The sequence below is a fragment of the Peromyscus maniculatus genome, chromosome 9, assembly GCF_049852395.1.
Source record: "Peromyscus maniculatus bairdii isolate BWxNUB_F1_BW_parent chromosome 9, HU_Pman_BW_mat_3.1, whole genome shotgun sequence".
In the NCBI taxonomy this organism is placed as follows: Eukaryota; Metazoa; Chordata; class Mammalia; order Rodentia; family Cricetidae; genus Peromyscus; species Peromyscus maniculatus.
In genome coordinates this window covers 105238520-105248867 of record NC_134860.1, presented here as the reverse complement: position 1 = coordinate 105248867, position 10348 = coordinate 105238520, and positions in this window count along the sequence as shown.

Below are 10348 nucleotides of genomic sequence, written 5' to 3'. Positions count from 1 at the left end.
TCAATACTCATTTTATTATATAATTTTCCATTTAACCATCTATTTATTTTCCTTCGAAGGACCTGATCATTAAAAATTCATTCAAATCACCTTAACTTAATTAAATTTGTTATGTATAAGTGACTATGTTAGGATTCCACACTAGAACCAATCTTCAAAGAACAAAACAGTGATCAGAGTGATTGTCAGAGTCTCTTAGGGTCATATCAGCTGCAGGGGAAACAATGAAGAAAGGCTTTTCAGGCTGAGAAAACCTCTACTGGGATGTGTGTCTTTGATTTTCTTGAGTGATTGAATTAATGAGTGGATATCATATATGAGTACTTTAGAAAAATGGTTTTTAGGCTTTCAGAAGTAGGTCTTTCTGAACAATGATGTTGACTGAAGAACAAACCTTGGATATGAAGAACACTTGAAACTTAGAAGCCCCCCAAAACAATGGCCCATATGGTTATATTTAAGAGCAGATACAATTTGATCTTGATTAGGCTTCTATCTTATATATCATCAATTTCCCTTGAAGCTAATAAGTAGGTAAAGAAGGAATTTCCTCTGATTCCAAGGAAAAATAGATAAAATTAGTTTAACTGAGTTTCTCTTCCTTTATGCTAGTGAGACTTCTAACTACACAGTTCTTTTTAAATGCCATGACTCTTATACAGGAAGCCTAGCATGGTGCTTCTCAAACAGTCAGCCCATAGGAGAAGAATTATAGCTAACAAGAAATACTATGCCATTGCTAAAAATAATAATAATCTGCTTCAGTTCAAATATTTTCTTTCCATTCCCAGTAGTACAAATACACACTAATATGAAAAAAAAAGCATTATAAGGAATTTAATCACAGGTTGTAAAATGAATGTGGATCCATATAATCATCTGCATAACAATAAAATATAAAATAATTACCAAGTTTAGAATGAAATTATGGTTACCAGATTAAAGAAGACAAATAGAAGGTGAGAGATTGTGTGTGTGTGTGAGGGGTTTTTGTTTCTTTGTTTTTCAAGACAGGGTTTCTCAGTGTAGCTCTGGCTGTTCTGGGACTCCCTATGTAGACCAGGCTATCCTCAAACTCAAATATGTACTTGTCTCTGCCTTCTGAGTACTGGGATTAAAGGCCTGTGCTACTACTGCCCAGGTAATTAAAGAAGTTTCAAAGCAGAAGTTTCAAAGCATGTGTAAACAGTGGTATACTGAATTCACTTTTTAAAATTTAAATGTGCTGCTCCTTGTAAGAACCCAAATTATTTCTTGATCTTCTTCTGTGGTATGTACATCTTACTATAATCATAGATAAAATATTCATTCATACAAATAAAATTGCATGCATAAATACAATATGTTAATATATATTTTATATTTTCTATAAAGAAGAAAATAATTTATCAAATAAATCACATTATTTTATAAAACGCTTGTGTGTGAGGCTTGATATAGGAACTAAAAGGGAGAAATATTTTATTTTAGTCATTTATAAATTTATTCTTCAGAAATAAAATTATCTTGTAATACTTTCTTAGAAAATAATGTGAAATATATTTAAAGTTGAAAATTACCCAGATTTTATATCTACTAAGCATTTACATTTTCTTATAAAATAGTGTATAAGTATTGGAAAAGCATCTGTAAATTAATAAATCTAACTGAATATTTGATAAAGTCAAATCTCTGTTTCATTTTGTTAGTAAGAAAGAATTCAAATATATATTTCATATTTTTCTATAAGTCTATCTACCATAAAATAAAGAGCATTATAGCTCAGAAGGTATTTAAGTGGATGAAAAAAAATGATTTCCAGTATTTAAGACATGCAATTGTTAAGTATATTGCTACTTACATCATCAATAGTGAATACATTAATTCCTTTTCTAAAACAAGAATAAATATGTAAATTACATAAAAGCAAAATAAAGTACTTTTTAAAATTTACTTTTTCTCAATATTATTTCTTCTTTCATCGTGATTAATACCATGCCAATAACCTATATGCAAAAGCACTCAAACCAAAGAATAATTTTCACTTTGCCTTTGAGACAGTCCAGTCCATATACCAAAGTATCAATCAATGATGTAGAACCATCCAGATAAATCAGCCTATGAAATATCATTTTCTGTTTTCTACTTTACAAATTCTTTTCTCATTCCTGCTTTGTACATTGCAGATACAATGCTTGGGATTAAAGAATAACCCTGACAATGAGTTGGGACTTTTTTTTTTCATTTAATACCTTGTTTGGGTTGTAATTTTATAATATAGCTAAAAGTGGGTGTGATGCTTCTTCCCAGCATCTTCTGGTACAATTTATCTTGAACACTGAGCATGTTTGTGATTGACACAGTTTCAGAATCTGGCCCCTGCTGAAGTAGTTTCCTCATTCTGCAGGAAGTGGGTGGCATTGCTATGTCATTGATTATATTCAATTTGCAGACTGATTTTAGTAGTATGATTGTATTACCAGTATTAATTATTCCAGAGCACAAACATATGCTAGCATTACAGAGTTAGAAAATACTGAGAGACCACCCATTGGTAATGGTAATCTGCTGAATTTTTATTTGAGTTGTAGCTATCCTTTATTTGGGGCTGAGTCCCAACTAAATAGTGAGGGCCACCATTTAAGGTAAAGACCACAAATTATTCTTATAGACCTGTGCTTCCACAGATGTGAGAGAACATCCTGGGTCTTTTGCGTTCCTGAAATTCCTTGTATTGCCTCGCCTCAAGTTGCTCAGAAGGCTGATCATTATTTTTCCATGTATTTGTATTATTGCAAAACTATTTTCATTACAATTTGTGATTTCTTGTAGAGATGTTTTATATGCTTTGTTGAATTTATTTGTAAGTTTATTGTGGCTTGGCTTTACTTTTTGTTGTTCATCCATTTAGGCATTTGACCTGTTTGAGAATTTTTTTTCCTGTTTTTCTTTTTGTAGTCATTATTCATTTTGAAAATAATTCCAAAATTTTTTCCTACAAAACACTATGTTGTATATAAGAAGCAAGAGACTGAGGCAGGACGATTGCCTTGATTTTAAGGCCAGCTATCAAAAAAAAAAAGACTCCAAGTACTGTGTGAATGATAAACTAATTCAGTGTAGTTAAAAAGTACTTCTGTAACGAAAGTTGCAAGTTCACTCATAGAGTGCTTTATCGCAGTCCACAAGGCATGGCCTAAATACCTGGTACTGATGTAAAAGAATAAATATAAAGAAAGAAAAGTGAATGAAAAGGAAAGAGAGGGGAGAAATACAATTCTGAATATAAAAACTTTAAAACAAGTAGCATTTGTGTAAAATAATGGCTAGCAAAAAAAAAAGATAACATCTCCATTATAATATATATAATAAAAATGAGCATATTGAAATCAAATCCAGGTGAGTGATTGGAGTGACTGTGAGAGCTAAAATTATATTTTAACTTTTAATTACTGTCCCTGAGAGATCCTTTAAACAAAAATGACTATGCTGTATATCCCTTGCACCAGGACAGATACTTTCTGAAATGCTGGATGCTATATTGATTATGTAAGATGTGATATAGATATGATAGGATAAAAGGATATATAGATATGATAGGATAAAAGGATAAATTGCTAAACCTATTTTAAAGAGCAACAACTTGTTTAAAATGTTTTATATTGGTATAGATTTTGGTTTATTGATACAAACTTAAAGTTAATTATGTTATTCTGTGTTTATATTTCTACTCTTGTTTAAGGTGTTATGTTTGTACAGCTCATTTAAAATTGTAATGTATAATTAAAAATAGATTAATAATTAGTCATCTATGATAATCATACTCGTAGCCATGTTAGTTAAGTCTTCTAGGTATACATAGATATATTTCAGATAGATATGTAATCTTCAAATACTTCAAAGACATACAGAATAGGGCATTTAAAATGTTTTAAAAATTTAGACTTTCTAGACAATGAGATATGTCTGCTCCTGGCAGCACCAATTTACTTCAGAGAGGAGGATGGACATCGAAGACACTCCATATGGAGTTTATATTCACATTGGCAAAAATAGCCATTTGGGCAAGAAACTATTCTTGCCTGGACTCCTTGATCGACTGTACATGCAGGACTCATAGAAAGGTGGCCACTGAACTTTGCTTGGCAAAATGGTCCTTTATGTTCCTGTTTCACAGAGAAAACTGCCAGACATTCTACAGGACACTGAGAAAAATGACCAAGACACTCTAGCCAAAGGATCATTAGGTGACTGTCCAGGCTGTCAGTTGTCTCTGTCTCCCCTGCAAGACTCCTGAAAGTTGCTTGCATGCTTCTCCCATTTCTCAGATAATATTATATCCTTATGAGGTCTTTGATGTAGTTGAAGCTAGATAGTTACAATTTTCTGTAGTTATGATAAAAGTTAAGTTAGATATAAAACCTTAAGCTCACAAATATAAGATAGATAGGATATCTTCTTTAATATCGTAACCATAACTCTTGCTTGATAATTGTTTTGTTATATGTAATTTTACTATGTTAAAGTTAAAATCTTCCTTTTTGAAAAAGAAGAAAAGGGGAAGTGCTGTGGATATCACTCTATATAAATAAAACACTGATGGCCAGTGGCCAGGCAGGAAGTTTAGGCAGGACAATGAGAGAGGAGAATTCTGGGAAGTGGAAGGCTGAATACGGTGATATTTTATTTGTACTGAAATGTGATTTTAATTGTATGTTAATAAATAAAGTTGCATGGGATCAGAGCTATTAGAGCCATAGCAAAAGCTGGGTGGTGGTGGCACACACCTTTAATCCCAGCACTTGGTAGGCAGAGCTAGGTAGATCTCTGTGTGTTCAAGGATAGAGCCAACAGACAGTGACAAGGCAGTCATGTGGTTGGTTTTACAACCAATGAAAAGGCAGAACAGAAAGTCTATATAAAGACAGACAGGAAGTAGCTCTCTTTCTAAGAGGTCTCTTGGCTGAAGAGGCTAGCTGCAGCAGGCAGGTAAGGCTCTTAGCTCTGACCTCTTGGCTTTCTTCTTTGAATTGGCTCTGAGTTTCTTATTTAATAAGACGGTTGGTTACATGGTCTGTTTGTCAAATTACTCTGATTGGTCAATAAATAAAGCACTGATTGGCCAGTGGCTAGGCAGGAAGTATAGGCAGGACTAACAGAGAGGAGAAAAGAAAGAACAGGAAGGTGGAAAGAGTCAAGCCACCTTCATGACAAGCATCATGTAAAGATGCTGGTAAGCCACAAGCCACGTGGCAAGGTATAGATTTATGGAAATGGATTAATTTAAGCTATAAGAATAGTTAGCAAGAAGCCTGCCACAGCCATACAGTTTGTAAGCAGTATAAGTCTCTGTGTTTACTTGGTTGGTTCTGAGTGGCTGTGGGACTGGTGGGTGACAAAGATTTGTTCTGACTATGGGCAAGGTAGGAAAACTCTAGCTACAAATGGTGCCCAACGTGTTGGCAAGAGTTTCCACCTAAAACCTGAGAAAAAAGATTTAAAAATGGAGCTAAAAACAGTTCCTAGTTGTTTCTCTCAAGTTAGTGGCAGCCTGTGTTTTTGAGCTACTATGGCAGGTTTCTGGAGTGTGCGCTTGACCTGCAGTTTGGCAGGAATGAAGCCTCTGCAAGTGGCACATTAAGCTGTGTTGTGGATTTAACCTTTGCTAGTACAAAACAAAAAGAAGTTTCTGGGCTATATGCTGCTTTGATAGAAGCATAGACCCACTATTTCTGAGAGTTGATGTCTCCCAGAGCTGGTGGAAAACGTACCACCACCATGTTGGGAAGCTGAAGTGGGTAGAGCCAGCAGCCACAGTACCAGTGCTTAGAAATCTGTAGTTTAAAGCAATAGACTCAAGGTAATATAAAAAATAAGCCATGTAAAGATGGCTACCACACAGAGAATCTGGATTATGCTCTCTTTGATAGTCATAACTGAAGAAAAATATTTGATTGCAAAAGCTGTTGAGTTTTGCCAAAATGTATATTTTAAAGGCACCTTGACTTCAAAATGTAGATGTAAGGATATGTTGCTTTGGAAAAGAGGCTCTGCTTTTGTTTCCACAGAAAGCCAGAGGCTATGGATTTTTTCCAGATTAAGACACATCAGATTTGACCAGCCGAGACCCCCTGAAAGGTCTCCGATGACACCATGGCCCAGATATTCCAACATCCAGATCGGGTTCAAGGCAACTGGCTCAGACAGTACACCCTCATGGACTAATCCATAATCCTAAAATTTTCTTTATATCCCCATAAGATACAGCGCCCCCCTCCAGCATGAAGTAGTAAGAGAAGCTATGCCCAAATTCCCAAATATACCAAGCTGGCTTTGGAGATGTGTAAAAGTTAAAATCTTCCTCTTTAAAATAAAAAGAAAGAAAAAAAAAAAAGAAAAGGGGAAGTGCTGTGGGATGATCTATATGTCAAATTACTCTGATTGCCAGCCATCTCCAGGACATGCAGCATGTGAAGATGCCGGTAAGCCATGAGCCACGTGGCAAGGTATAGCTTTATGGAAATGGATCAATTTAAGCTATAAGAACAGTTAGCAAGAAGCCTGCCATGACCATACAGATTGTAAGCAATCTAAGTCTCTGTGTTTACTTGGTTGGGTCTGAGCAGCTGTGGGACTGGCGGGTAACAAAGATTTGTCCTGACTGTGGACAAGGCAGGAAAACTCTAGCTACAGCTGAGTGGGAGAGACCTGCCAGCCAGTGCCATGACAAACAAGATGTAAGGTACCGGTAAGCCACTAGCCACATGGCAACTTATAGATTAATAAAATGGGTTAATTTAAGATAGAAGTAGATAACAAGAAGCCTGCCATGGCCATACAGTTTATAAGTCATATAAAAGTCTGAGTGATTATTTTATATGTGGGTTGTTGAACTGAGGGCTTGGTGGGACATGGAGAGAAGCTCTCCAGCTACAAAGCCACATGTTTTCACTCTCCTCAATAAGTTAGTTTGGCTCAATAGCACTGGATCTTCGTGATCATAGATAAGCAGGAGATACATAGTAAAGATGTATGTTTACCCACAATTTATGTAGAGAGAAGATATGTAGGCAGGAAGTTTGTCAGGAGATGTTTTTGCCCTGGATTGGACTTGGTGGAAAATAAGTAACCTTATGGGTCTGCTTTTATAAAGCTCTGCAAAAGTGTGATTTATCACCATTTTCTGGGAACTCCAGAATGGATCTGGCCAGAGTCCATTATCCCAGACAGTATTTAATTAAAGCTTGCTTCAAATTTGGCTCAAAATTATAGTAATAGTCTTGTTTTCACAGAGTGGGATTCACACTTTCTGGAAGCCTTAGTGAAATTCAAAGCACTCACCCAAATTCTAAAGCCAGACCTTTGCTCTGGAATTCCAGGGTTGAGGCATGGCCTCAGAAGATTAATTCCTTCATTCCTTGTGACAGAAAGAAGAGAACAAAACAAAATAGCTAAAGAAAAAAGTATTGGTTTCATTTAATTGCCTGAGACTTTTGATAAGATATAAACCTTATCTCAAGATTTGCAAGTTTATTGGGTATGGTTAAAATACATAAAATCTGCGGAAAAAAAGTTAGCTTAAAATCCTAACACAGGATTAATATTTAAAAATTTATTCATAGGTAATCTTTAAGGAATCATGCCATGTGCTCCATCTTGTGATATAAGCAACATGTGGCTTAGCACCATTTTGACTTCTATCCTCCATCAGGATGGAAACAGCCATGTGGCTGGCAACCACCTTTGCTAGAGTTGGAGAGCATGGATGTCATGTGAGTTTGTCACCGCCACAATTAAAAGTGACCACATGATGTGGGCCCACAAAGGAGGCAATAAAACGTCTTCAAGATATTTCTGGTTAGGATCGATTTTTGTATGATAATTTCTGTCCTGAAAGCAAGGTTTATGAAAGATTTTTAAAACAATGCTTGTTTAATAAGGTACTAAAACTGCATCTTCATGTATTTATGTACAAGAATGTACTTTGAACTGACAGCCAAACTTTGTAATGTCAGAGTCCCCCAGGTGGTGTTGATTTTAAAGATTTGGAGTCAGAGAAGGGTTTAGAGTTGCAAGTGTGTGGCAAGGCTGCAGGACCTAGAGTGAGCAAGGGGTCCTCTAGTAGTTGTGAAGCTATTGGTACCATGGGATCATCAGCAGAAAGATTAGGCACAACAAAATAGAGAAGGCCAGAACCTGAAAGGCAGGCTGTGTATGCTGTCCAGAGTCGGACCAGAGAGTTGACCCAGCCCCTTTGTGAAAGCCCAGAGGATTGTGTGTGAATTCCAGATATTGAGCATTGAATTATTTTGCACTATGGAAGTTTGGTTTTTGTCTTGTCATGATTATAGTTGTACCAGGTTGTTTTTCTTAAAGTAAAAAGGAACTTTATTTTTTGGCGTTGCAGGGACACACAGTGGAAACATTTTAAACTTCTTTAAGGGAAAATTTTATAGTTTTATGGAAAGGAAAAAGTCAAGCTTTCACTATTTGCAGATGATATGATGGTATACATAAGTGGACCCTAAAACAACTTTAAATTAAATTAAATTTAAAACAGCCTTTTAAAATATTTAAATGTATAAAGCTATGGGAAATTTTATGTTTATATATGTTTTATATTATTAATGTAACATCTTAAAATAAATAAAAAAGAGGCTAAAAAGTTAAGCCCACAGCTATGAGCACTAAACACTAACCACTGGAATCTAGGATATTCCTAGCCTATGATACAGCAAGACAATGACCTGAGTAGTCTGGCAAAGGGTTCAGAGCAGTGTTTCTCAACCTGTGGGTAGAAACCTTTCAAGGGTCATTGTTGCTGGAGAGCATCTATCCAGGTTCCACCAAGCACCGCAGTCCCAAAATCCATGTATAAAATAATCACTCAGATGCTTATATTACTTATAAACTGTATGGCCATGGCAGGCTTCTTGCTAACTGTCCTTATATCTCAAATTAACCCATTTCTATAAATCTATACCTTGCCACGTGGCTGGTGGCTTACCTGCGTCTTTACATGCTGCTTGTCCTGGCAGTGGCTGCAGTGTCTCTCACCGCTTCTTCCTGTTTCCCCAATTCTCCTCTCTCCGTGTCCCGCCTATTCTTCCTGTCTGGTCACTGGCCATCAGTGTTTTACTTATATAGAGCAATATCCACAGCATGTCATAAGACCCCCTTCACAGGAATAGCCTGGGAAAGGCTGCATGCTGAATATCTGCATTCAATTCATAACAGTGACAAAATTATAGTTGTAAAATAGCAACAACAATGATTTTTATGGGTGGTGACACCACAAAATAGGGAGCTGTGTTGAATGGTCACAGCATTAAGAACGTTGAGAACCACTGGCTAAGAGAATGTCTATCCTTACCTAGGGTCTATTCAGGCTTAAGAATGTATGTCTCTGCCAGGCAGAGGTGGCACACACCTTTAATCCCAGCACTTGGGAGGCAAAGCCAGGCAGATCTCTTTGAGTTCAAGGCCAGCCTGGTTTACAGAGAGAGATCCAGGACGGGTACCAAAACAACACAGAGAAGCCTTGTCTCAAAGAACTAACTAACTAACTAAATAAATAAATAAATAAATATAAACAAAAAGAATGTATGTCTCATTTTCTAATCTTTGCTAAAGTTGCTGAGCTTTAGCTATTTTGATAAACTGAGTCATATAAGAAACTGTTATATCTTGTAATGGTGCAGTATGAAAGGATCAGGAAAGTTGCTAGCATCCTTATGGTATTTATTTATAACTAAAATTTCATTTTGATAATAAAAGTAATTCAATTTGTAAGTTGTTAATTTTTAAGAATAAAGCTAATGGGAATAAAGCTATAAAGTTCTAATTTTAGAAAATCTATAAACTTACTATAAACTGTTAAAGATGACTAACACAAGAAAGTCAATGTTCAATCACCTTATAAATAATCAAATTTTTTAATGTGTTCAGAACTATACTTGTAGTCACGCTAAGTATTACTGTAATTAATTATAGGAGAAAAGTTTTATTTGGCCTCCTATAAATGATTTCAAGTTTACAATTAAAAAACAAACAAAAAACAAGTCAAGTCTATACAGCTAAGATATGCTTAATAGGTACTGTTCTTCAAATTAGTCAGGGATCTGTTGATTATGGCATTTAAAAACCTTTAGTGGAAAAAGCTTATTATGACAGACAGACCTTATATACTAGTGGTAACTCCAAGGTTTCCGAAGAAGATGATGAGGCCTGGTAATTCCACCTGGATTATGATAATGCTAACCACTAGGAAAAACTGCCCCAATGTCTTTCTTTCTGCCAGTACACTACCAAAACAAGAAGGACACTTGAAAGTTGGTTGCCCCACTTTTCATAGAAAAACAAAGGTTGG